The 27,649-nt window shown below is 43.9% G+C and overlaps 1 long non-coding RNA gene across 2 annotated transcripts; it reads left to right on the forward strand.

Annotated features, from left to right (window-relative positions):
- Positions 1 to 1,447: 1,447 nt before the first annotated feature.
- On the forward strand, positions 1,448 to 18,420 carry LOC310850126. 2 transcript variants are annotated; one of them, XR_014567231.1, is made up of 4 exons: positions 1,448 to 1,739; positions 8,219 to 8,320; positions 9,849 to 9,945; positions 18,269 to 18,420. It is a non-coding gene; the product is annotated as an uncharacterized lncRNA (long non-coding RNA). The 2 variants fall into 2 exon arrangements; XR_014567232.1 differs by lacking the exon at positions 18,269 to 18,420 and adding an exon at positions 11,339 to 11,404 and having other exon boundaries at positions 9,849 to 9,954.
- Positions 18,421 to 27,649: the final 9,229 nt, after the last annotated feature.

Raw genomic sequence — 27,649 nt, forward strand, 5'->3', positions numbered from 1 at the left:
ACTTAGTTCCCAAGAAGTCTTTTCCATAAAACTTATTTTGTGCTCGATGGAAATGCCGAATCCATTAAGGATGCCTCATTTACACTTGGATGCATTACAGGAATATTTCTCTGGGGTTCTGAAGTTATCATGCTCAATAATTTGATAAGCATATGAAATTTAATAAAGTCTAATTAACTCATGTAATATAAAATGTTCTGCAAGTCCTGTTTGTATATCTCACGCTGATAAACAGGAAATGTTGTGTCCTAATGCGTTGGCACTTAGCTGTGCGGCTGCTAAATGTTGCTTTTAATTAAACAATAAAGAATGTAACATCCTTTATTGTATTGTTATAAATTTTGATGAGGTGCAACAATTTGATTCCTTTAAAAATTAATTGCCTAGGAGTGTGTTTAAGTAATATTGATTATGTTTGGTGCCTCATGTTGATCAGTGATAGTTAACTTGGCGTTTAAAATATCTTTTTTCCATTATACATTTGTGATGCAAGAATAAAAGCAAAGTACAAAACAAATAGGCACTTGAATTCTAATAGCAATATGCAATAAATGTCAGGCGGCTGGAAATTATGGTCGCAATTTCATCGGAGTACACTTTGTTCCTCTATTATGCCTGCATGAATTTTGCTACTGGCAAAATCTATTACAGATAACAGTTAAGAACCTTTCTAATCTACACAGATAGGCACAAGGAAGGGGACAAAAAAATAAAGAGTGCCAGAAAACTAAATATTAGAAAATGTAATATTCTAGGGGGGAAACTGACACTCGTCAGAAATAATGTGTCCACGTTGGCGACTGCAAATGATAATTTCTCTAAGATCATTGCAGAGTAGATGTTTTGGGGATGTTTGACCTTTCTGAAGGGCAAATGACTGATAAGGCGGCGTTTATCATTATATGTGTTTGTGTATTCTGTTGAGAGAGAGATATTTATCTCTCTGCAATGGCATGGTTATTTTCCGTGTTTAATGATTTCTACCTGAAATAGCAATTACAAAGTCAGATTGCTCAAGAGGAGCCGGTGTTTTTCCACTCCCAAATGCTTGGATCTGAATACCAGGTTTTCCTGCTCTGGGGGCTCCTCTATTGAGTTTATACAAAAGTTGGTTTGTACAGTACACTGCAAACCCTTTCTTTGTTTTTAACTGAGATGTGGCCTACACATGCAGGCAAATGAAGTGTTGCATACCTAGAGGTGGGTAGAATGGAATGTACCAAGTGGCAGGCTGCAGTGCTCCTCAACCATGTCCCAGGGTTGTTGGATTAGAATACCCATGTAGGCCACATTCACACCATCCATTGAAAGCACCATGATAGCACTTTAAACTGTCATGGCTTCCCCCAAAGAATTCTGGGAGTTGTAGTTTGTTATGAGACCTGATAGTTGTTAGGAGACCATTTCCCCTCACAAAGCTACAGTTCCAGAGTTCCATGGGAAGAGGACTTGACCATTAAACCACTCTGGAAATTGTAGCTCTGGGAGGTAAATAGGGTTCTCCTAACAACTATCAGCACCATGAATCTTCCAGAATTCTTTGAGGGAAGCTGTGGTTATTTAAAGTGATATTGTGATATTTTACTTTATTTGCATGGTGTGGATGTGACCATAGTCCAAGAACATCTGGTGGACCCAGGATTTAAGAGCACTGGAATATATTTCAGGGCAGGAATGTTGTTATCATCAGCTGGAGCACCAGTGTAACTGATAGACCCTCCTTCATCCATTGAACTCAGGTTGGTATGTTTGGGTGTCAGGTATCACACTTAATCCTTATAATAGCTGTATAAAATAGGTTAACTTCGGACACTGACTGGACCAAAGTTACCCAGGGAACTTCATGGCAGATCAGAAATGTGGAGCCATATCTAACCAGCCCAAGCCCAACATACTACTATGCTACCCTTTGTCAGCTGGTTCTAATAGATGGGGTATTGTGCCATGTACTGTGTGTAAGCATATAGGTACAGTATATTTGGAGTATATCAACTAGGGCTGTGCATAAGCCCCCCTATCCGCCCCATGGCTCTAATTTGTGCCCCACTGTGAGCCATTGTGTCTCTTTCTCCCCACTCCCCACTGTGAGCAGGTGGGTTTGATTCTGAGGGGTGCTTGCTCCTTCGCAGGGAGCCACTTCCGAAAGAGCTGCAAGCAGCACTATGCAGGATCAAATCCTTACCTCACAAAGCTGATAAATGGGAAGACTGGATCCTGCATGGTGCTGGTTGCTCCTCCTGAAGGGTGTCCTACAAAGGAGCTGTACTCCTCTGGATCAAACCCACCTGCTGCCAGTTAGGAGGGGGCTGTTCCTCCTTTGATAGCTGTCTTCCTGCCCACTCCCCAGACTCTGTTTTTAGTATGTAACAGCACTGGCTTCGCCTTTGAAGTCAAGAGTCCCCTTAAAGGTCACAGGATTTTAATTGCGGCCTTGCTGTAAATAGTGAAATTGTTGAAGGCAGCCTTTGTTTCTGAAGAGTGTCCTCTATACATGGAACACTCTTTTGAAACAAGACAGTCAAACATATATCTCATCTGTTATTCATTCTTTGCACAAAAGGATTCTTTCCCTCCCCCCTCTTCTTCCCTATTTGCAAATGAAGGGGTGGGGGTGGGGATGAAAAGAAATGTAAGAGTACAAAAAAGAAAAGAAAATGAAATTAGCAAGGGCACAGCATATTATGAAGTCGTTTAAAGAGTTTTTAAGGAATATGGTGCTTTGTCCAAATCTGCGCTTTGCAGCACAGAGTGTCCAGAAGTACAAAAAGGACTTCTTTCCATGCCAGCACAAAGTGTTTGACATGTCTAATCTCATTTTATCCTTCCAATAACCCATTTACACTGGGCTCTGGTCTATACCTTCATCAGCATGGTGGTGGTGATAGAACGGGTTGCATCAATTCAGACTCCAGTTGGGAGGTCATGTTTTTTCAGGCCTTTCCAAATGTGAAAAATCCCCTACAAGCAAACAACTAGCACAATGGTGCAAGGTCTTGACTAGAACCTCTTTCTGCGACGTCCTCCCCTCTCCCATGAAGGAAGGAGAACATATGGCCATCTAGATAGTGTTGGTCTTCATCAATGGTCTTCAATAGTTGGGTTGGGACCCACTAGTGGGTTGCAGCCTGATCCAAGGTGGATCATAATGGGAGCACTATCACCATGCAAATATATGGTAAAAGATTAAGAAATGGGTCTCCAAATGCATGTTTGAGTTAATAGTGGGACCTGGGTCTGAAAAGGTTGAAGGTCTACACAACCTATCAACCCTGAACCATTGGCTTTACTTAATGGATCTGATGGGAGCATACAAGTTTCTCTTCCGTGTTTAAGAGGCACTTGCCCGGTTGCTGCTGAAACAGAAGTGTCATACAGTAGACACTTCATCTAAGTCAGTAAGGTAATAAATTTTGCTTTTCCTGCCTTTTAGGGCACAGAAGGCCATCCTGTTTTGAGTAGTGCCTTGGAATAGGAGAATCTGTCAATTTCAGTTTCTTTCGGTTTCTCATTTCTCCAGTCTTAAATTCAGTTTTCAACATTTCCACATCAGTTTGCAATAAATAAATAAAAGTCCTTGTGGAAATTCATCAGCTTTTAAGGCAAATTTATCCTAAGGCTCATATTTGTATGCGATTCTCTTTAATATAATGCATGGGTCCGTGTGCGTGTCACTTTCACATTTTAATATGCATTTTAACGCACACTTTCCACTAGTATATGCTTTTATGGACACATTACATGGCTGGAGAATTGCATTGCAATGTTCAGAGAAACACAAATTTTGAATGATGGATGTTGTCAGGGGCTCAGGAGCAGAGGCACAGGAGAGGGAGGAAATGGAGAGCAAGGGGGAGGAATCCGAGGGGAGCGTAGGCGGTGACAGTGGTCAGAGGGATTCCATGAGCCTCTCCAGCGAATCGGAAGATTCACAGAAGGGAGCGCCGATGGCCAGGGCAAGGGGGGTGCCAAGGGGGAAACCCCAGAAGGAAGGGGCCAGAGGGGACTCCCAGAGCAGCAGTTGGAAATCAGGACCAGCTTCCCCACCAGAGCGCAGTGGGGGGGAGGAGTCCCAGGCATCGGGACCAGTGTTCTCACCACCAGCAAGAGGAGATGAGTCAGGATTGACCACGCCTCCATCGGAGAGCGGGGAAACGGTCAAGAGGAAAGTTACTGGCTGGGCGCGTGCGCCAAGTTCAAATGTACAGGCGAGCGGCACAGCAGGTAGCCCGGATAGGGAGCCAGGTCCTAAAGCCCGCCGGAAGGAGGGGCAAGACTCAGGGGGGTCAGCGTCAGAAGAGTCCAGAAAGGAGGAAACCCCAGGGGGCAGAAGGACCCAGAGGAGGAAAGAACAACGGAAGAGGTGGAGTAAGGCTAGAGTCTTAAACTGGTGTCTAAGAGGCGGAGACTCAGATGGAGCTTCGCCGGTCTAGGTTCTAAGACGTAGAGTTGCACGCTGCGGTTTTGGAAATGGAAACTAATCTTCAATAAAGACTTTTATACGTTATTACTGACTAGCGTTGGTCCTCTGTGAGCTGGGACCTGGAGGCAACTCTGACAGATGTGTTTTGGCTCTTGCATTGTTTCAGAAAGTGTGAAATGGGTAGATATACCTGGGAAGAGGATTGACTGCCAAACCACTCTGGGAATCATAGCTCTGGGAGGGTAGTAGGGGTCTCCTAACAAGCCCCCTTAATGAACTACACTTCCCAGGATCCTTTGAGCAAAGCCATGACTGTTTAAAGTGGAATGATATTGCAATCTGCACTAGGTGGGTCTTCCTTTGTGCTTGATCCAGAATCTGCAGTTGGTGCAGAATGCTGCACCATGATTGCTGTGTCAGCATATAACACCTGTGCTCAGAGATCTGCAATGGTTGCTAATTCGCTACCAGTTCAGGTTCAAGGTGTTACTTGGGACCAGGTTATCTATCCCCTCACCCTGTATATTAACACTTGCCTGCTTCAATTTGCAGAACTGGCACTGTTACAGGTGCCACAAAATACCCGTTTTGCATTTATAAGATACTGATCTTTTAGTGTGGCAGAACCCACACTTCGGAATTCCCAACCTATTGACTCTTTTTGGCACCTATGAAAAAACTTATTCTTTGGACAAAACTTCCCAGATATGTAGAATGTTGATGTGCGTTTAAATCTGCTTATCCCTGGTTTTAAGTTCTTTGAATATTTTAAATAGTTGTTGTTAAGTGTTTGCACCAATACTGTGATAGTTTTATTCTTTTTGTGAACCATTTTGATTTTTTTTTAAAAAAAAACCCCAACTACAACGAAGACAAATGCTGTATAATTTTTAATGAAATGAACAAATGTAAAGGTCTATTACAGATGGGGGCCTGATATGCTGACAAAATTCATGAGCAGGTTTATTTCTTTTTTAATAACAGTTTACAGAAATGTGGCAGACACTGTCACTATCACCAGTGGGAGAGCATGGATGGATGAGCATGCGGTGACTGCATGAAGGAGGAGTGGATGGGACCCCTGACAAGAAACGGGCCTTTGCACATGCCCAAACTTCTGGTGCTGGGCCTGGCTATTAGAAAGGGGATTTCCTGCTTGGCCATGGGAAGAGCAAAGGAGTAAATGGGGAAAAAATGAGTTATAATGGAATGGTGGGTGAATGTACAGAACAATTTAAAAGCATGGAAATCCATAACAAAGCAATTCCTACAGTCAGCAGCTAGCAGATGAGGCTTAACTCTGTGCTGTGACATGAAGTAGTAAAAGGAACTGATCCCTCTGCAAAATTAAAATAGGGACCCTGTTTATCAACCCCCAAGGCATGTAGAAATAAGGTGTATATATTTAATGCATGAAGTATATGCAATCAGTGCTGCGGATGATGAATAGGTGGGGGAGATGGAGACTGAAAAAGCATTGTATGGTTTTGTTTTGTTTAATTTTCTTATGACTGGTGATTCCTAACTGTGGTAGCCAATCATGGTCTAGCGGTTGTTGTCTTTTTTTCAGTTTTCAATTTCCTTTTGCAGGGTTGAACAGGAGTGGAGCATGTGTGCAGAAGGTCTCAGGTTCAATCCTCAACATCTCTAGGTGGAATGGGGAAATACTTCTGCCTGAAACCTTAGATGCTAGTCAGTGGACACAATATTGAGCTAGAGGGACCCATGGTCTGACTTGGTATAAGGCAGCTTCCTGTTCTGTGGGGCAGGGAAGAACCCCCAGATTCCTAAATTTAGTGATATAATTTAGCTAATATTTGGAATAGTATGAGGAGTTAAATACAGCAAAGGAAGCATTAAAATGCAGGCTATACCAGTTTTCCTGTTCAGGAGATCAGCTGACAGAGGTGCCATTAAGAAACAAAGAGAAACAAAGAGAGCAAAGTGTTGCACCAGTATGAGCGATTGATAATGTAAATACTGTCCCTCCCCTGGCTCTGAGTAGTGGATGGAGACAGGAGAATTGGGAGAGGGAGGTTGCCAGGGTTATAGGGTGTCAGGTTTCAGGGACTCAGCTTCTTTCCCCAATTTGGCAGTAGACAAAGCAGGAGAAAGCAAAGAGTCGCTTACCATTTAAAGAGTCTTTAATGGCCACAGCAAAAGAACAAAGCAGCCATTCTTGGAATGAAGGTGCTCCCAATTAAGGTTTCCCCCCGCTTCCCCCATGTCACTTCCGCTCCTTGCAACCTGATATTGTAACCACTCTTTGTGTAGCCACCTTATCTGCTCTACATGAACTTGGACTGATAGGCTGGACACTTTTCAGCGAAAGAGAGTCTGTTAGCTCTCTCTCTCTTCCAGTTCTTCCTCACTTTGCTGTTCACCCCCCAGTTCGTCCCAACTTTTGTCTTCAGAACTATGCCCCTCTGCAAACCACTGTTGCAAATCTATAGTCCTCCACTGCTCCTGGGCAGTTTCAGGATCCTGGTCAGGAGCAGGGGGAGGGGAGGCTCCCACCATTCCTCATCAGAGCAGTACTCCTCGGCCTGGTCTCTGACATAGGGGGTGTGATATCACCACATGAAAAAAGTGTCCTTTTGCAGGAGGTTTTTTTGAAAAGGATGAGCAGGAAGTGGGGGCAAAACTACATGTGGGCTGGATGGGAGCATCTGTACCCAAAGACCAGGGAGCATGGCTGGCATCTGCTCTGGATCCAAGCTTTCTGAAGCTAAGTGAGAAGCAATAAGAGACATTCTTGGGGTGTAATGTTCTGCACTCCCTCCATCAAGGCTAAGGTGTATATATGTGTAAATAAAACCATATATCTTAAGACTTAAAGACACTGCAGCCTCTGCTGTGCCATGATTTTTCAATGGAAAAACATCCCAGGGTAAGCTCCTGGAGCTCCCTGGGATCTTGCTACCACAGAGATAGGGGGTGGCACATAACACTATGTTCCTGCAGTGTTAGGCTACCATTGTGGCTGTACTGCTCATGAGAACCATCAGTATTTCTCACCCCCCCCCTCAGTCATGAACCACAAGAGTAAGAAGCAGGTAAAGTCTGAGGCAGAATTGCTTCTGAAAACCAGTTGCTGTCAACCACTCTTGGACTAGATGGGCCATTGGCCCGAACCAGCAGGTTCTTCTCTTGTACCTCTCCAGATTATTGCTGGACTCCAATGCCGTGTTGGTTGGGCATGATGGGAGTTGGATTCCAACAACATCTGGAAGGCCCTGAGTTCCACATCTCTGTGGTGAATCAAAGAAAGGCAAGATTAAAATTACTTAGTTTTCTTATCTGGGCACTGAAAAAAACAACCAACAGAAAGAGGAAGCATACAGAGTTGTTTTTAAATTATAGGGACATTGTGAATATCTGTGATTTTCATCTCCTGAAGTGAAAATCACATTTTTGCAGTTTTTGATAAGTGTTCTAAATAAAGCAATTGGTTTCAAACAGTTGTTGCAGGTCTTCGAAAACAGGAGCAACCGCATGGCAACCTGTTGCATGATAAAGTCAATTACATAGAATGGGGAAGGAAAACTTATCTGATGCACGGTACTTATTTACTGCATTTATATCCCACCTTTTTCTCCAGGGAGCTCAGGTTGGTGTACATGGTTTTCTTCCTGCTTGAAAGGTTAATTGGATACACCACTCCTTTTTTTTGTAGGATCAGAAACTCGCTCCCATTCAACATGGGTGAACTATGTTACACCCACCAAACTTTGTGTAAACTCACTCATTCTGGCAAGTGAAATCTGGCATCACTTCTTGTCTTCTCTTTTTTATTAGAAAGGCACTGTGAGATGCTTCACAGTTCAAAGACTTCTGCTTTTCTGGCCAGACTATTCCAGTTCTGATGGCAAGCCTCCCAGACCAATTAGAAGATTGCAGGTGCACCAACTTTATTATCAACAGTTTCACTGTGTACTGACAACATTATACAGGGGAGTTTCTTGGAGTAAGCCCTTTTAGAAAGATGGCCTTGCTGTCTAAGGCTGTGAAAAGAAGATTAGGTCTCTCACAGTGGTTGGTCACAAATTCCAAATTGAACCTCATGTAGAAAGACACTGTATACCTCTGCATACCAAACATGGTGGAGGAACTCTAGTGAAATGCCATAATCTTCTGGCCCTGCTGGTGGACCTCTAGAGGAGGAATGGCTGGGAAGATGCAGGAGTCAACCTAGGAATTCTCCTATGGGAAATGCTGAGCCTGGATCTGATTCTGCCTGGAGGTGGTTGCACAGAGGTGATCGTGAAACAGGACCCAGCAGGATCAAGCTCTCCTGCTCTCTGCAGGAAAGCAGAAGGGGATGCAGCATCTCCTTCCCCCCAGCCCTGTCCAAGCAATATATGTTAATTAGGGCTTTAAAAACGCTAATTAAACATGACCCCCACCTAGCCCAAATTGATTTGGGGCCAAATTGCAAGTTGGGCCTTCCTTGGGTTGGACTGTTGGGGTGATGTCAGGGAACTGCCATCAGAACAGGGGCGGGAAACAGAGGGGCAGCATCCGAAAATCTTGCGAAGCAGTTCTTCATCCGGTGATGAGGAAAACCCCACCTCTAGTGGGGAAGAGGTGAAAGGACCAGAGGATGCTGGTAGGAGCCTCAACACCGCTCCTGGCAAAGCTGGCCAGGAGGGAAGCACGCCCCTTCCATCGCCCACCCTGCGCAGAAGTCTAAAGCACAAAGAGGGAAAGAAAACGCTGGGCGTAAGGAGACTCTTATGCTGGGGGAGGTCCAGGAAGCAAGCACTCCCGGATTCTGCTAGCGATTGAGGTAGACATGAACTTTGGGGTTCTGCAACTGTAAATAGTTTTGCACCTAAATAAAACCTGTAAAAGACTGGTTGGAGTCCTGCCTGGTTACTCGTAAGCAACCACTGTTGCCATCTGACAGGTGAGGTAACTCTTCCCACACAAAAGAAGGTAAGGATGAAGGAGTTGGTGAGCAGGTAATGGAAAGGTCATGACCTTCTGGCATAGGCAGAATCTTCCTGGAGCAGCACCAGAGGTTAATAAGACCTGAGATTATGGAGCGAGGTGAGTGTTTCACATAAGCAGATTTATGTAGGCATTATAGAAGGGGAAGTTTTGTTGACCATCTTTGGCACACAGTCATCTTTCCCTTTACCCTGAAGTCACTGTGAATACAATGAAACACTTTAATGAAAGCAGCAATAAACCTGACAGTTTTATTTAGAAGAACATAATAAACCGTACAAAACATTTGAGCTGAAATGCAAGAGCACTCCCAGTACCCTGATAAAGGTTTTCTGTACGAAACACAGCAAAATGGGTTTATTTTCAAAAGCTCCCCCAATAAACCTCAAAGTCTTCAAATGTGTTCATGTTAGTTAAAGTGAGGCTGTCCTGCTGTGTTTGACTCCCTTAACTTCTTCGCTTTAACTTGTTGCAGGTGAAACAGGTGCAAAAGAGAAAGTGGGATTCAGGCCCTTGATGGCATGCTCAGTGGGACATCTGAGGTGCGCACAGATGTGCAAGTGCGAGAGGAGGTCAGATCTGTCACTTTCAGTTTCATAGAATTGAGTTTCATAGAGCTTGAAGGGAACCCCAAAGTCTAGTCCAACCCCCTGAAATGCAGGAACCGCAGTTGAAGAATCCCTGAGAGATGACCATCCAATCTCTGTTTAAAACCTCCAGTGAGAGGCACTCCACCACCTTCCGAGATAGTCCCTTCTACTGTCAAGAAGCTCTTACCACCAGAAAGTTCTTCCTAATGTTGACTTGCAAACTGAATTGAATGGCTCAGGTCCTTCCTGAGCTATTTCTCCTGCAGCAGAAAACAAGCTTTCTCCATCTTTCATGTGACAATTCCAAGTTGGCAGTTCTCTCCTGTTTTGCCCCATCCCTATCCAAACACAGAGTATAAGGGACTAGCCTGATTCCTTTCCTTATGTAATGATTAGGTGGTGCCACATGAACAAACAGATCAATTTTGTCCTTTTACACAATCCCAGTTGGTAACGCCTGTTCTATCACAGACAGACACTATTTAATACTGACTTGTAGCAAAAGATTAAAAATGAGAATAACAGGCATGGAAGGATCAATCTTTCTCCCACAGTCATGTTTGGCTCCATTGCCACTTAACGAGCATTAAAGTAACTACATTATCATAGCTAACGATTCAGCGGGACCAATCATGGCGTTCCTGTAATGCCTTCAGCTGTTTCTTCAGAGCTACTAACGAAAGAGTGCTTTTGAGTTGACAACAACGTGATTGGTGAATGTCAGGCTGGGAGAATACTTGACAGCTCAGCCAAAACATCTGGGGATGAAATGCATTTTGTCAATGAGCTAAACCCCTTGTGTTGAGAAAATGCGTTTTCTCTCTCTCCACATCCCCCCCTTGACTCTGATCCAGTCTATCAACAAAATGCTTTTCATCATAAACATCAAAGCCATTCCATCTGCAAATTTCTTCCTTCCTTCCTTTTTAAAAAGAATCCCTTAATCTATTCTGTTGACAAAAAAATTCTGTCAACTGCCTTAAACCATTGTATTAACAAATTTCGTTTTGTCAATCATGATTTATTTTTCTGGCAAAATGGCTGCTGTAATACCTTGGCCCATTCTGTAGAAAGAATGCACAATTCAAAGCCTTGGTTTAATGTATAGTGCTTCTTTTTAGAGGCAAGTGGGAAGGGAGAGTCAAAAGCGAGGGAGGGAGGGAGGAGAAAGTTGTGCCAGAGTTGCTAATTCAGTGCATGTAGTCCATGTATGTGTTTTTAAATAAATCTATTTTAATTCAATATTTCCCCCCACCCTGCTGAATAATGCAAGACTAGGTGAAGGAAGGAATTTGCATTGGTAATAAAGCTATATTTCTCTCTCTCCAGACACACACACACACACACACACACACACACACACAGAGAGAGAGAGAGAGAGAGAGAGAGAGAGAGAGAGAGAGAGATCTATATATCTCTACAGCACCTTGTCTACTCATCATTGCTATTCAGCATCACAGCAGGCAGGAGCGGATCTCCAAAGAACATCAATCTGACAGGCTCCTAGGTGTTGATATACTGATATTCCATGTAATTTCATTGCTCATAATGAATTCATATCTGAAAGCGAACTGGATGTCACATTGATGCTGATAACATTCGGTGTTCATTTAGTATTAACTAATATGCCACCATTGCACAGACTTCGCAGCAAACCTGCTTCTCAAAGAACACCTTGTGAAAAACAAAGTATCGTTTAGGAATTAAAGCTGGCATGGGGTTTGGGGTTTGGGTAGAGAAGCGTGCTTGAGAAAACCAGGCTCCAGAGGGAGAAGCTGTTCACAAGGCAGAAAGTTCAGCCTGGTAAGGCTCTAAATGGGAGAGACATGATGAACTGGAGTAGCACTCGATTAGGGGCCAAGGTAGAAGCACTGCTTGATGTCTAGTTTGTTCTTCTGTATCTGATCTTTGTTTCACAAATATTTACTTTTTATTTACTTACCAATTCATTTGTTCAAATTCTATTCTCTCCTGCCCCCCACCCAGGGTGGTACTTTCTGCGAGTGAGTGGCGTATTTTTCTTGCATCCAACAACATCTGGAAAGCCAAAGGTTCCTCAGTCATCCTTGTGCAGGGTGGGTGTGCTGGTCCAGGGGGGAGGTTACCGTGGGGCAAGGTCCAGGACCTGAGTAGAGGGTCGGCAGACAGTCCTCCATGGGCAAAGTGGGGTCCACAGCGAGGAGCTGGGCAGGAACTCTGGAGGAACAGGACTGGGTGCTGGCCGAAACAGCTCTTCAACGACATTGCTCCCGCAACCTGGGACCGGGCTGACTGGCCTTTATCTTCTCTGAGGCCAGGGGCGGTCCCGGCCCCCAGGTGACCCTCCTCTCCTGGCCTTAAGGCGAGCACTCCTCCTGGGAGAAACCAGTTCCCTCCGCCTCTCTGCCCTGAGCCTCTGCAGCTCAGGAGAGGCCGGTGGGTTACTGGACCCAGGGGGAGACTCACTTTCCCCTGACAGGGCTGGGAGAGGCACACCTGTAGGCAATGCGTCCTCAATCGCCTCCGGAGCCAGAGTGGATTCACCTGGTGCCTGCTCCTGAGGATCCGGCACAGGTGCAGGCGCTTCAGAATCAAGGCCCTGCCCCAGCTCAGCCGGCCCTGGAGGCGGAGACTCCTGTGCAGGCTGGGATTCCTCTGGTTCCGCCTCTGAATCTGATTCCCAGGCCATCACAGTGGGCAATGAAGGATCCCCATGCTCACTGGCAGAATGAGCCAGTGTGGTGTAGTGGTTAAGAGCTGTGGACTCGTAATCTGGTCAACTGGTTTCACTCCCCCGCTCCTCCACATGCAGCTGCTGGGTGACCTTGGGCTAGTCACACTTCTTTGAAGTCTCTTCTTCTTCTTCTTCTTCTTCTTCTTCTTCTTCTTCTTCTTCTTCTTCTTCTTCTTCTTCTTCTTCTTCTATAGGTTCCTTTTTCCAGGATTTATTTATTTATTGCATTTATCTCCTACCCCTTTCCTCCGAAGAGCTCAAGGCAGCGTATGTGGTTATCTCCTTCCTCATTCAATCCACACAAAAACCCTATGAGGTGGGTTAAGCTGAGAGGCAGTGACTGGACCCAGGACACCAAGGGATCCCCGGTCTCTCAGGTCCCAGGCCGTCACGCTAACCACTACACCATTTTGGCCCTCCGGTGGGTATAGAAGATGTATAGAAAATGTGTGCTGTGGTACTGCAGTTTGCTCCTCCCTCGTTACATGTCAAAGCCAGCTTGAATGCAGCTCCACATCAAAGTACCTGGTGTAGATTTGCTTCTGGGCAATCTCTTTCCATGCATGCATGTAGGGTCGGTGCAGCCATTAAGCAGAATTTTGCCATGGCCTCAGGTGCAAAAGTTGTGTAGCTTTTCCTAATTATAACGCTCACACTTCTGTGCCGTTTTTAATGTTCCTTTCATGCTGCAGTATCTGTTGCATTGTGGAGTTGTGGCTTTCTGATCAAAAGACTGGCACATTGCACAAAATTTCATTCCTGCCAGTGAGTGTGGTGTGGCACAACAAGGAATGTCATTGAACAATGTCATTAGTCTCCTGCCCTTTCCGTACTTTCCTGCTTCCGTTCCCACATAATTCACCTATGAAAATAGCAGGAGAGAACTGTGTACCATTGTATCACCCCAAATTTTGTCACTGTACCCCCTACACTTTCCAGTTTGAGGAGGCTGAGAAAGGATTTCCTTTTCTGCAATCAAACAACACAGAAATGAGCACCAGACATGCACTATATTCCATTAGTTTTCCAGAAATGGCTTTTGTGGCATGTGAAAGCTCAAATATAATGTGGAAATGAACAGTTTGGGAAACAACAGGGAAATGGAATAAACTGTCATGTGAACGCAGCCACTATATAAATGTTAATTGGTAATAGCAATTACAGCACATAGCCAGGGAAGCAACATCTCAGACAAATAACATGAGCCATTATTTCCATTAACTTATACAACGCGTCCACTCTATAATCTACTATCCCAACTTAGCACAGACCTATCTGGAAAGTGGGGTGGGTAGGAAATGGAGTCGAGTCCCTTTTTAAAAAACAAAACAAAACAAAACAAAACCCCTTTCATTTAGTTTATCTATCACAGCAAGTTTCTGCATTTTCATTGCTTTTGCTAGGTGAGATCCACCCCACCTTTTAAAGCAGTTGCTAGGACGACATAATCAGTTTTGTGTACTGGAGCTGGTACAGGTTGCCTCCATTAGCCTTCAGAAACTCTCGCCAAAATAATCAATAGTGACTGTATTGAATATCTTGTAATTTTTTAAAAAATTACATCTACAGTGAAAAGCCATTTTATTTTCAGGGTATGTGTTTGCAATCAGCATGGTTCAATATTGATTTTTATTTCAGCTATGCAGTTTTCTGATATCTACTCAAGCTTGGATATTAGCCTGGTATTCCTGCAGAAAACTAGGCAAGTCTGTCACAGAATCAATGCAAGCAACATCTTTTTTTCTTTTTAAGAGTGACTTCTCATTAAAAGAAAACAAAATGCTAATTTGGGGAGGCTCCAAAAACAGAGATGAGATGAGAAAACCGATTTAGCCGTTATGTCAGGAGGGACTCACACAGCAGATTCCCAGCAAACTGGAAGAGGTTGGGCAGGGCAGCCCCACTGGAGAAGAATGGATTCTCAACCAGTCAAAGGATAAAGGCATGGTGGGCAGCACATTTAGAGAAGGATTCTAAGTAGGGAGGGAGAATTACATCTCTGAATACTACTTGCTGGGAATCGTAGGTGGACAGAGTGCTGTTGCGCTCATGTCCTGCTTAGAGGTTTCCCCACAGGCCTCTGGTTGGTCACTGTGAGAACAGAATGCTGGACTAGATGGGCCATTGGCCTGATCCAGCAAAAATTTGCCTGCAAAAAGTGTGCCTTTATCAAAACTGCATACAAGAATGCATTTATTAGGATATTTAAACGCTGTCAAATTCTCACAAGGATTTAGAAAATATATATTGCAAATGGCAGAAATGTGGAGAACTCAGATGAGGATTGAAAAAAGGAAATCAGAGACCCCCAAAAGGACAGATTTGTTTCTCTCGGCTTAGCTTCTGCCACTTCTTCACCACACTATTGAAATGCAAGAGAAAAGTCATCCACAAGCATTCCACAGACTGGTAGATGCTGCATGCAACCCTCGCCACCTACGAACTTGTTGATGGTCAACTTTTGAAGCAGGGGACTTTTACTTACATTCAAGTGAATGAGAGTGGAATCCTTAGCATGTTTGGGGACCTTGCATTGTCCATTTCAGTTTTCACCAGTTTCTCATTTTTCCATTCAGTGCTGTTCTCCATGCTTCCACATCAGTTGGTGGTTTTGTTTTTAATCCTCATGAAAATTCAGCAGCAAAATTCTCTTAATACGGACATTTTTTGTATATAATTTGTCCTGGAACACACTGTCTTGCAACACAGATTCCACTAATATGATGTCTTTTAGCATGTTATTTTTACTAATATATACCTTCTATGCACACTTACCCTCATATTTTTGTAGACATTGTATGGCTATAAAATGGAACTGCAAGATTCTGAGAAGTTCAAATTGCTAAGGATGGATTTTTATTTTTTTTTGCTTCACATATTGTTTTGGAAAATGCAAATGAGGCAGGTTAGCTTTCCCATCTCCTTTGCACTGCAGTCCCTTGTTCCACTCCTAATAGTCAGCAAAACTTCTAGAATGGCATGCAATGCAGTTTAGAAGTGGAGAATCAGTAATCCACCCATTCTTTCCACTTGTATGAAGGACTTTTTGGATCCTGACCCTTGACCGTTAGGATCAAACATATGTAATCTGCATTGTGGGGCATCGGTATGTTTGCTACCAACTGCAACAGCAGTATTATACCTAAGCATTTTTAAAAGAAAACATTTTTGAGTTGGCGTTCCGTTGAGAGTGCCAAATCTGGCATGAAATTGAATCCAATTCAGGTTCATCATGAATTGCAAAGGAATGTATACCCACTAAAGTCCTATCAATTTTGTTATGGACTTGCAGGGATGGCCATCTTGAAAGCCCAAAAGTAACAAATCTGTCTGTGACTGAGTGGTCATGTATGCCCCAGTGAGCAGACTTTAAAGAGAAGACCCAAAAGCCAGTGGCGATCAGATATACTCCATTAGAAAATCATTCAATTTCCCTTCATGGTCTGAAGATTTTGTATCTTAGGGGGCTTTGCTCCCCAGTCAATAGCTGTGTTCCTGATAAAGTAAGGGCCTTGGTTTCATAGCTGAAAGATTCTGCAAGTCATATCTTTAACTGCCAAATACTACTTGCTCATGAGGAATGCCTGATACCTCCAATGAGGGAACCAAAGAATACATGGAAAGATTTATTTTCAAGAGAAATTTCTCAAATGCAAGGTCTTCTAGGAGCTGAGAGGTATACAAACATGCTACAAAGGCCAGAGAAAAGACATGCATTCATGCATTGCTCCTTAACATTCCAGTGAAATCTTTTATGCCCAAGAGTTTCATTTCCTTATGGGCATCCATTACTCCAGCCACTTGCCTCTGGCCCCACCACCACCAGCATGTTGAAGCCACTGAGGATTGGCTCCTAGAGTTACTAAGGAGAAGGCATACAGAAAGAACACTGAAGAGGAGTTGTTTTGTATGCTCCAAAGCTAGGCATTTAGGAATGCTGAAAACACAAGGCACTTCAGTTTCGGGACAATGGCGTACAAGTTCTGTTATGTACAGTGGAACTGCAAGAAAAAGACAAGTTAAGTCATTCCCAAATAATTTACCAGAGCACTCTAAAGCATTTGTCCATATACGTGCACAGAAAAATAGTAGGTTTCACTAAAGGAAACACATGGAGATCTGCACTGATCGTTGTAATACATTCCTAATTATTATTAAGGTAAAAGGTAAAGGACCCCTGGATGGTTAAGTCCAGTCAAAGGCAACTATGGGGTTGTGGCTCTCATCTCACTTTCAGGCCAAGGGAGCCAGTGTTTATCCACAGACAGTTTTTGGGGTCATATGGCCAGCATTACTAAACCACTTCAGGTGCACGGAGAACCGTGACGAGTGCCAGAGTGCACAGAAACGCCATTTACCTTCCCACCACAGCGGTACCTATTTATCTACTTGCAGTGGCATGCTTTTGAACTGTTAGGTTGGCAGAAGCTGGGACAGAGCAAGTGATCAGCAAGCCCAAGATGCTTAGTGGTTTAGACCTTGATAAGGTTATTGTATATTCTCAGAAGGGGGCAGGGCTGTGAGGGGGAGTGGCTGTGAGGAGGTAGGGCTGTGAGTATGTAAAATTTGCCAATACACAACTGCTCATTGGACACCTTCAAGAAAACACTGGATGCTCTAGTTTTGGATTTCCTGCCAAGAAATGTCTCTGGCATAGAGACAGCTTGTATTACAGAATCAGTCCTTGGAGTATTACATGAGCAGAGGAGTTGCATTGCTTCCCCTTATGTTTGGCCATGCAGGGATACAACCATTCATTTCATATGTATTTATGCCAGCCATTTTACTTACCTTCTCCTCTGCTTTATTGTGTGCCACTGCTGACCCACTCACGAGGCAAGATGAGGTGAATACCTCAGATAGCAGGATCCAGGGGGCAGCAGATCCCGATGTAGATCTTTATTCCCCCCTTGTACCAGATGTAGATCTTTACTCACCCCCGTTCTTCCTTGGCGGGGAGTGGGACACCATTTTGTGGTTCGCCTCAGGTACAAAAATTAGGGCTGCCATAATATTAAGACTTTCCTGGACGTTACCAGGATTTCAAAGGTGAAATTGACATCCGGGGGGAGGGGAATGGGGATTTCTGAAAGACAACACTATGTCCTGGATCTTAGACAAGTCAATCGAAACGTTGCATTTGGGGTTTGTCTAAAAAAAGCCGAACAACTTTGGAGTGTACTGGTTTTTACTTTTTGAAATATGGCAACCCTAATCAAAATGCCTTGGGCCAGCCCTGTTATGTGCATTTTGCTATATAGCACCAAGCTTGATTCAAACATACTATTACCATGCTGAGCCAGAGTGGTAATTTCTGAGAGGGTGGAAAGACATCCCTCATAAGATTTGTTCCTTACTTCTCCGATTGAAATAAGGGGTGATAAATTGCCAGTTTCTTCTCTGAGCAAATGTCTCATTGGGTACAGCACGTTTAGTCTTAATAAAGACAATGCTCAATTTCTTTAAGCTCCTCTGATAGAAATACTATGCTCCACTGCACACCCAGTCCTGATGGGCCGTTGGCATTAAGATACTCTCTGTACTGCAGCGGAGCTAGTGATACAATCTCAATTTCCCCTCTGCTTTTCCTAGGCCATGAATTACTTCACTTGATACTTCTCCTTTTGCCATGTGATTCTTTGCTCTGAAAGCAGCAGAAACGTTTGGTGAAAACCTCAGATACTGTTCTCTGGGTATCGTCCTTAATACTCTGTATAATCACATTTTCATTGCTGTAAAGATGGTCCCTGCACTGTAATTCCAAACCTCAAGGCTACTACTTACAGTGATCCTCCTCAGTTAGTGAGAAAATACAAACATCTGGGGTTGGCAAGATGGATGCATCGTTTGCTGTTGATTCTGAATCTTTTTTTAAAAAAACACACAAATATTTCTTATGCTTTTTAGGGATTGTTGTTGGTGAGCTTCAGATACAGATTCCTCCACCCTGCCCTCTAAAGAATGCCTGCAAAACAAAGTCTCCAGTTGACCCTGCCTGGATCTTACCCAAATAAACTCTGTGACAAAGGTGTACTGATGCAAACTGCATTATAAACACTCCTTGATTCTGCTGATGGCAGTGGAACTACTCTGGGATAAACACTAGCATTAACTCCAAATGTCTCCAAAGAATTGTGAAAGTATTTCATCAAAAGATTTATCTCCGGGTTTCTAAGGCTGTGCAGTGACCCCTGGGTGGAAGGCCGGGTGTGATGGATAACCCTTCACCATATCTTTATCATTCACATCTAACCATTTACAGACGGGGTGGGGTGGGGAGGAGAAATTAAAAGGTTGATACTTGTTAAAGGCTGACACTTTTGTCATTTCAAGGTCCCTCAGCACTGATGGAGATGGCAAAATATAATACATTGAATATTATATGTGCATATATACTATATATACTGTGGCTGTGTGTGTGTATGTAATATCTATGCTCACCCACACAATCTATCTAAAAATATGATGCTACATTATATTATATAAAAAAATCACTTTTTACTTTTCTGTGGAAGAGTGGAATAAACATGAGAAAGAGAGAGAGAGGGAGGGAGAGGGAGAAGATTTGCAGCATTCAAAGTCAGGGGCCCTCAAACTGCCCTGCAGCCCACAGAACCTGCAGCCTGGCAGCAGATGTGGCCACAGTGCAGTTGCATCCATTTCAAGTCAATGGAGCAGACTGGAACTTTAGTGGATGCATTCTGTGGTGGTGACAATACCTGTTTCTGCTAGCCATATGCATCCACCATAGCCCATTCAAGAACAAAGTAAGAGCTCGCTGGATCAGTCCAATAGCCTATCTAGTCCAATATCCTGTTCTCACTGTAGGTAAACAGATGCCTATGGGAAGCCCACAAGCAGAACTTGAGCACAACAACACTCTCCCCTCTTGTGATTCCCAGCAACTGGCATTCAAAGGCATACTGCCTCCAATATAGCCACTGTGGCTAGTAGTCATGGGTGCCAACTCCCTGGGGCCCTGGGTGCCCAGGAACCCACAAAATTTCCCATGACGGGGCCAGGCACCTAGAAATTTTGGTGCCAGGGCCATGCACGCTGCATGGCACCCACAGTCCCAGGCACCCTTGGTTGTGGGGTCAAGTTGGCACTCCTGCTAGTAGTCACTAACAGCTTTATCTTCCATAAATTTGTCTAATCCTCTTTTAGCGCCATCCCAATTGGTGGCCATCACTACCTCTTGTGGGAGTGAATTTCAGAGTTTAACTATGCACTGTGTGAAGGTGTACTTTCTTCCCCAGGTAGGGGAAGGCTGGACCTCAGTGATTACATATCTATATATACCTCAGGAAGTTACCACTTGGTAACTGCTCATCCCGAATGTTTCCGAAACTTTAGGAGAGATGGGAAAAGGCTTCAGGGAAATATGGTCACAGTCTGTTCATCTTTATTGTTTCAACAGGCTTTATTTGCAGAACAAAAGCCTAACAACTGTTGTTCTTTGTAGATTTCTCACTGAAGGATTGGTCCATCAAAACAATCTTGTCATTTATAAGCTGTGGGATGGTCACAGACAACAAAATCCTGCCGTCTCTGCAGAATGATAATAACAAAGACTACATCTGGCATAGTCTTACATTTATTCCAGAATTAACTATCCAAATTACTTCTAGGCAACTTATTGCAGACTGTAATTTATAGGTAAGCAAGAAGCATCAACATTTGTAATTGAGATGGTGTCTGTAATCCCAAATACATCACACTAGGTAATTGTCAGTTTTCTGTTGCTGAATTGATAGCTTTATGTGGTGGTGTAATGGCATAAGGGGTTGCTTGTGCGTAAGCGCTAAAACGCTCCCAGTTTTGTGGTTAGTTTTAAACTCTCTCTAGCCGGACAGCCATGAGTGCGTGGCTGCCTTAATCACTGGCAGAATCCGTCAGTGGGCGTTTCCTGAATTTCTTCCAACATAAAAGTTCTTTGACAGAAAGTCTCCTCCTAGATTCTCTGCGCGACAGCTTTCTGCGCAGAGTGGGCGTCCCAAGGGGAGGCCCCGAGCTCTCACCACTGGTCTCGCTTGAAGCGTCTCTGTGCCTCACCTCCAACACTGTCTCCTCCTCCCCTCCTTCTTCAGCGGAAACTCTCCCTCTCCCCCTGCTGGTTCCCTCCTTAGCATCCGAGGGTCTCCCAGTATCCGAGAGCCTCTCCACCACCCTGCGCTCCGATGGCAGTTCCCTGACAGGTGGCAAGTGGCTTACCCAGATAAAATGAAGAGATGCCTTTTATCATTTCTGGTTGTGGATATTTCTCCCACTCCCACACCTCATCTCACCATATGTTTCCAGTTTTATGAAGCTACATAAATGGTTCTCCCTTTTTTGAATCTTAAGGGAGAGGTTTGCTTCTTGAGTGGTCAGCTACTGACCATGTCTCAACAGTATGAGGAACCACAGGAAGGTGCGGATTTAAACGTGTCTGTATGCAGTTTTGACAAATATACGCCTTTTTGTAAGGATTATTTCAGAATATAATGCATTTTTGTATGTTATTTCCACTAATATACCCTCCCACCCCAGTATATGCATTTTTGTAAACATTCTGAGGTTGGTGAACTGTACCACAAAATTCAGACATGTGTGAATTTTGAAGGATGACTGTTCTTCTGTTCTCACTTTGTTTTAGAACTTGTGAATTTGAAAGATCAGGCTTTAAAAGCAGTCAGATTTGTCTCCTGTCCCTATGCTACCTGATGCTTTTGTAACCGATAGACACCTGTATTGGACTACAGACCTACTGCATGTAAAATGTATGCTCTGCCACTCAGCTGAGACCTGGCCATGTTTCAAATACGTCCTCTTCCAAAGCTGACTCACACTTGTTTCTTCATCACTTATCAATGGGCCACCAAGAGGTGACTTGCATGTGTGAATGTTCCATCACAGATGACTCACCACAGAAAGAGCATAGGAACATAAGAAGAGCCTGCAGACAAAGGCAAAGCAACCTGCTCTGGTACCCGGAGCGGCGTGTGTCCCGGGGGGTGCCGCCGATAGGGGGCTGACATTTTGTCACCCTCCCTTTGGAATGGCACCCGGGGCGCCCCCTTGCCCCCACCTTGGAACGCCCCTGCCTGCAGACTCAGGCCAATGGCCTATCTAGTCCAGCATCCTGTTCTCACAATGGCTGACCAGATTCCTGTGGGAAATCTCAAGCAGGACCTGAGCACAAAAAGCCCTCTCCCTGCCTGTGGTTTCCAGCAACTGGGATTCAGAAGCCTCTGTGGAGGCAGAGCATAAATTCATATTGCCTCATATCAGCTGAAATTCAATGTTTCAATGTCCCCCCCCCCCACTGGAGCCCATAGACACATTCACTTTCAGTCATCTTGAAGGGTAGAGAAATTTACACCAACTCTCAGTGAGCATAATGGGAAACCAACCCTCAGTGAGAATAATGCAGGAAGGAAGGATTCAGAATCCAAACGCTTTTTGTGAATGCTCCTTTAAGAGAAATAGTACCCTTGTGTTCTCTCAGTCAGCAAGGCAGTCGGATTTGCTCATATTCTTCATGTGTTGAAGCAAGTTTTTGAACCACAATTATGCATTCACTGTCAAGCAGATTGCACTTCTTGCAGGCTTTTTTCTTTAACTTAGAAAAGTATTTTTTTTTAAATATTCAAATATTATGAAAGGAATGTGGCAGCAATCAAGGTGAAAAAGCTCACACTCTGCTTACATAAGTCACAGTGACACACATGCGCTTTTTGCTATCCAGATAATGTTACTGTATCACTTCATTACCCAATGGCACATTGGTAATAGTAGTCTCGGGGTTTCCCTCCCCCCACTTTGCATGCTTATTATTTCTGCTTAACAAAGGGAAACTTTGCATTTCACGAAGTTTCCCCATAATGAGAGAGTCAACATAAAGGACACATTGTGTTTGGGCTCTGGTCTGCTTCACTTATCAAATTCTCTCTGTGTTCCAGATAATTTTAACAAATGCACCAGTGTGTAACATGGAAAGAATTAAGCCTGCCTAATGCCTTTGACCCAGATATTGAGTTCCTATTGATAACAATGACAGTTCCATATGTGAAAGAAGCAAAAGAATATTAATAGATGGCAGCATTTGCCTGTCTTATTAGATGAGCCTGGGCTATGCTGGGTTTTGCAGCAGTGATTCAAATCTAAGTTTAACGGAGCAATCCTATGCAAAAGAATCTGGTGTAAATAAGCTGGTGTGTGCTACATGTGCTAGCGTAGAGTTACACCAAACCCAAACCCTTTTCAGCAGCAGGGCTGCTCCTCTAAAATAGTGGTTTATGATGGGCTGTGAGGGTATGAAACCAAGCAAAATGACCTTGGGATCCAGCTACAGTGGTACCTCGGGTTAAGAACTTAATTCATTCTGGAGGTCCATTCTTAACCTGAAACTATTCTTAACCTGAGGTACCACTAATGGGGCTTCCCGCAGCCACTGCGCCACCACCACCATGCAATTTCGGTTCTCATCCTGAAGCAAAGTTCTTAACCTGAGGTAATATTTCTGGGTTAGCGGAGTCTGTAACCTGAAGCCTCTGAAACCTCAAGCATCTGTAACCCGAGGTACCACTGTAAAGCTCTTTCTCTCTGGTCCTGGTCCTGTCCCCCCCCCCCCCGAAAAGCCCTCTCAGAGGTCTTGTACCAGCCTTGGCTCTGCCAGCTGGATGCTTTAGTTGAGATTCCTGCATTTCTGGCGGTTGGGCTAGATGACCCTCAGAGTCCCTTCCAACTCTACAATTCTGTGATTTTAAAGCTGACATTTCTTTGGCTGAGCCAGGGTTGGGGACTGAACTCTGGCTGAGCCCAACTGAGCTGGGAATCAGCTGGCTGAGCCAGAGAACCACTGCATCCTAAGCTGCTCATCCCAGCCCATCTTGTCATAGGATTGCTCCCCAAGTCTCTGTGATTGCTAGAAGAGTCTTGTTAGAGTGTCTTTTTCATTCCTCTGCCTCACTTGTTCATCTTTAAATAGGCACTGGGATTACTGGCAGCCTTGTTTGTCTGTTGGGACAGCTTTGTGAATCAATGTCATAATTTGATTGCCAACAAAACGTTGACATTGCATTTGGGTAGGGGACATCAGCTTTTGTTTATAGGCAGAGAAATGTACTGCCACGGAGGCTTCTAGAATTAGCACACAAACACCTACACAGTGTGTCTCCCGCCAAATGCCTATGACCTTTTACCCCACTGCACTTTGGCCTCTTTGAATTGCCACCATACCCCTAGTTCTACCAAGAATTCTTCCATTTCAACAATCACAAACAGTTTTACCCTTATCCCTTAAGGCTGATTTATCCCAAAGTGGATAATTCAGTTGCTGTCAACTTTCCCCCAGCAATCAGTATCAACATCTTGGTTCAAGGGAAGCTTGTCCCTATTGGGAGAGCGCTCCAGGCTATCTGCAGCTCCCAGATCTCCGAGCGTCCTCCGGTGAGCATGGCTCTGGAATAGGCATCCCCTTCTTTTCCAGGGCGCTCCAGCGACATAAACCAACTTGATTTATGCACACTAGCCTTCTCTCTTGACACAGCAAAAAGAAAGAGGCATCGTAGTTCTAAACTACTATTTATTTACAGAATATTTACAGACAACAGCATTATGGCATCTGTTCTCTCCAGTTCTGAGTACACTGGTACCTCGGGTTACATACGCTTCAGGTTACAGACTCCGCTAACCCAGAAATATTACCTCAGGTTAAGAACTTTGCTTCAGAAATCAGAAATCGCGCTCTAGCAGCACGGCGGCAGCAGGAGGCCCCATTAGCTAAAGTGGTGCTTCAGGTTAAGAACAGTTTCAGGTTAAGAATGGGCCTCCAGAATGAATTAAGTACTTAACCTGAGATACCACTGTACATACAAGACAGCGTAAAAGTAGTGAAAATACAGTTTCACAGACTTACACCAGAAGAGAGATAAGACAGTCTTCCTTACTCAGGCTCCACTCAGACAGGCGTGTGAAATATACCAATCATAAAATCCGCACCGGGGAGCTTGAAATCCTAATATCCCCTTCTGTTCACACAATGCATGCCCTCCAAGTGAGGCAAATGGGACACAACCTAGATGAGGACCCACTCCCTCTCATTCAGGCCCTGCCCCACACCATCCCGCGGATGGGCCCTTATACACCACCCCCCACTACCGTGCTGCTTCAAGAACCGTGGCAACTTGGCTTTCCAGCTGACATAATTCTGGAAGCCAGAGCCTCTTCTGAAAAGCGGAAGAGGGCTGGGAGGCACACAGGCACAAGGTGAGAGTGTGTCTTTTGGCCTCAGGCCACCTGACTCATGCCAGAGCGTGGGACCAAAAAATGTGCATCTTTTGGTCACACGCTCTGGAATGACCAGAGCATGAGAGCCAAAATTGGACATTTGGGAATGGAATCAGAAGCTGGGTGGCTTCTGTAATTCTGGGATGTCCTGATAAAAATGGGACAGTATGATAATGGCCAGATAGCTCTTCACACAAGCCTTTTCTGTTATTGTGGATCATGGCCCTTCTTCTGCACCAACAGCTCCCTCTTTCCCTAATGACTCCTCCCTATGCTAGACAGAATTCAACACAAAGTATAGCATGACTCAGACATCACAATTGCTCATAAAGGATGATAAGGCTGCCATGCGAAGTGAAAAGCCTGTATAAAATTATCTGTTGGAAATAATAATTCTGACACTGACATTTGCCCTTTAGATATATAGATATAAATAAAGGGTAAATTAATCACACTGGCTCAGTCAGTTTCGAGATTGCAGAGGCTTTAGTGGTACTGCTGCTGCTAGGAAAGTTTTGCTCCTAGGAGATGCTGGCGATAAGGGATTTAATTGGAAAAGTGTAATAAAGAATTAAATGTTCATGGATCCCTGCTCCCACCCCACCCCCACCCCCTTTCTCTTTTTGGCAAAAATACAAATGGTATATGAGATTCTTTGTCGGAGGAAGCTGAGGTGAACAGCCTGTTATTATTCCTTTTGAATACCGTATCATCTCTCTCTCTCTCTTTCTATTTTTTGGTGGCTATTGTTAATAAAAATTATGCTTGGATTCCTGCCTGAGAAATAATTTTAAAATAAATAGCTTCTTTGCAGATATTACTGAGATTGTGGGTCCAACTTGCTTCTGTTTCACAGGAGGTAGATAATGGGAAGGAAGGCACACTTAAAGGTCATTTCTTATATGGTAGTTATATGTCTTACAATGCCTGAATGATGTTTGCTAAAAAAATGAAAGAAAGAGAGAAAGAGAAAGAAAGAAAGAAAGAGTCGCTGAACACTTACAACTCCTGGGAATGATATTTAGATGCTGACAAAGATACACCTATCTAGATAATGCAGCTGATATTACACACACACACACACACAGCATAGAGTGCATTCAGCTGTGCCTCATGAATAACTGTGGAAGATTCATAAGGAACCATAGCTTTCAGAACTGACTTTCACCTAAAATTACAAAAGAGAAGAAGAACTGAATAGCTTTAATCCATGGGTGGAGAAGGAAGGTGGGGTCTGTGTCTTTAACCCATTAACTGCTAAAAGAACCAGACATCCTAAAAATCGTGGGCAGAACATCTAACGGAGCAATCCTATGGAAGGCTCCTATGGAAGGATTAATCCATGGTAAAGATACCATCACTCCATCTGCCACACACATCCTGGCTCAGCCAGATGAGTTGAGCCTGGTTGATCATAAACCAGCATAAGCTATGAAAAAGGGGTGTTCTGGAGGCACGGAATGGGCAGGGCTGAGGCTGGAACCTAAGCCTGTTCAGCTCAGTCAGGTGACTTGGCATCCTGATGTAAATTAAGCCAAAGGAGTCACTCAAATGCAATTTTAAAGGCTTGTCTTCCATCATGCCAGATTTAGGCTTGATCAGCCAGCAGTAGTCTTGTTCCTGAACAGAGTTTGGATCTGATACATTTTATGCTGGCTTAATTTATGGCACCTTGCTTTAGGCCAGTTTCTCATGTAAAGGATTGCTCCCTCAGGCTCAGAAATTAATAGGAAGCCAGCACTGCTGAGCCAAACAGACCTTGCTCAATGCTATCAGGAGGTAAGGAGGGAGGGTAACTTGCCAAAATATTTCATCTTTTGCTACCATCTCATAAATTGATCAACAAAACAGTTAGCATTTTGAATCACAGAAGATTAATTGTCAAAGAAGATTATTATCAGTTTTATTTTTAAACAAATGAAAACTTTATTTTTAATCAAATAAAGTTATTTTTTTTATGTATTCGTTTCCCCTCTTGCTATCTTTCAGTTAGGAGCTAATGAGTCTAGCTGGGAAAGAAGGGGTCTCCAGTGACATACCTTAAGGCAAATCTTCCTAGCCGGGCACAGGACACACAGACATAGGCAGTGCATGCAGGAATCCTTTTCCAAGTAATTTCCCTCTACGAGTTGTTATTCATGTCCGGCCCTACCATTAGGGTGTGGCGGCAGCCTCAGGCGGCAGATTCTGAAGGGTTTGAAGTGTGGACGAACTAGTTCTCAAGTGCCATGGATGTGAGGCAGACCATACAGAGACAGACTGGTGTAAAACCCTTGTCCAAAAGAAATTGAATGCTAAGAAAAGCTTCATGAATCAAATAAAATCAATTATCAATTAAGGAAGAATGAGCCTGAACTTTTTAAAAACAAAAATAAAGCCTAGGTGTGCTTTTAAATTTTAAAGAATCGTCCTCTCTTTCTCTGCCATTTTTCAGTTCAGAAAGCAAGAGCAAACTGATTGAGCTGAGATAATGAAATTATCTCAACCAGCAGGCCTTAAAATATATGCTGTTTTGAAGAGAAAGGCCAAAATACCTGTCCCTTTCATATACCCAATCATACACTCTGTAGACCAATAAGGGTGGACAGTTGATCATCAGGTTTTATAAAGCAGTATGCACAGATGATCATCTGAATCTGTGAAGCCCAGCACACAGCTGATTAGCCAACAGCTGGTACATGCAGGCTCCTTTTTGGCCAA

Source organism: Podarcis gaigeae (genome assembly GCF_964106915.1).
Source record: "Podarcis gaigeae genome assembly, chromosome: 8".
NCBI lineage: Eukaryota > Metazoa > Chordata > Lepidosauria > Squamata > Lacertidae > Podarcis > Podarcis gaigeae.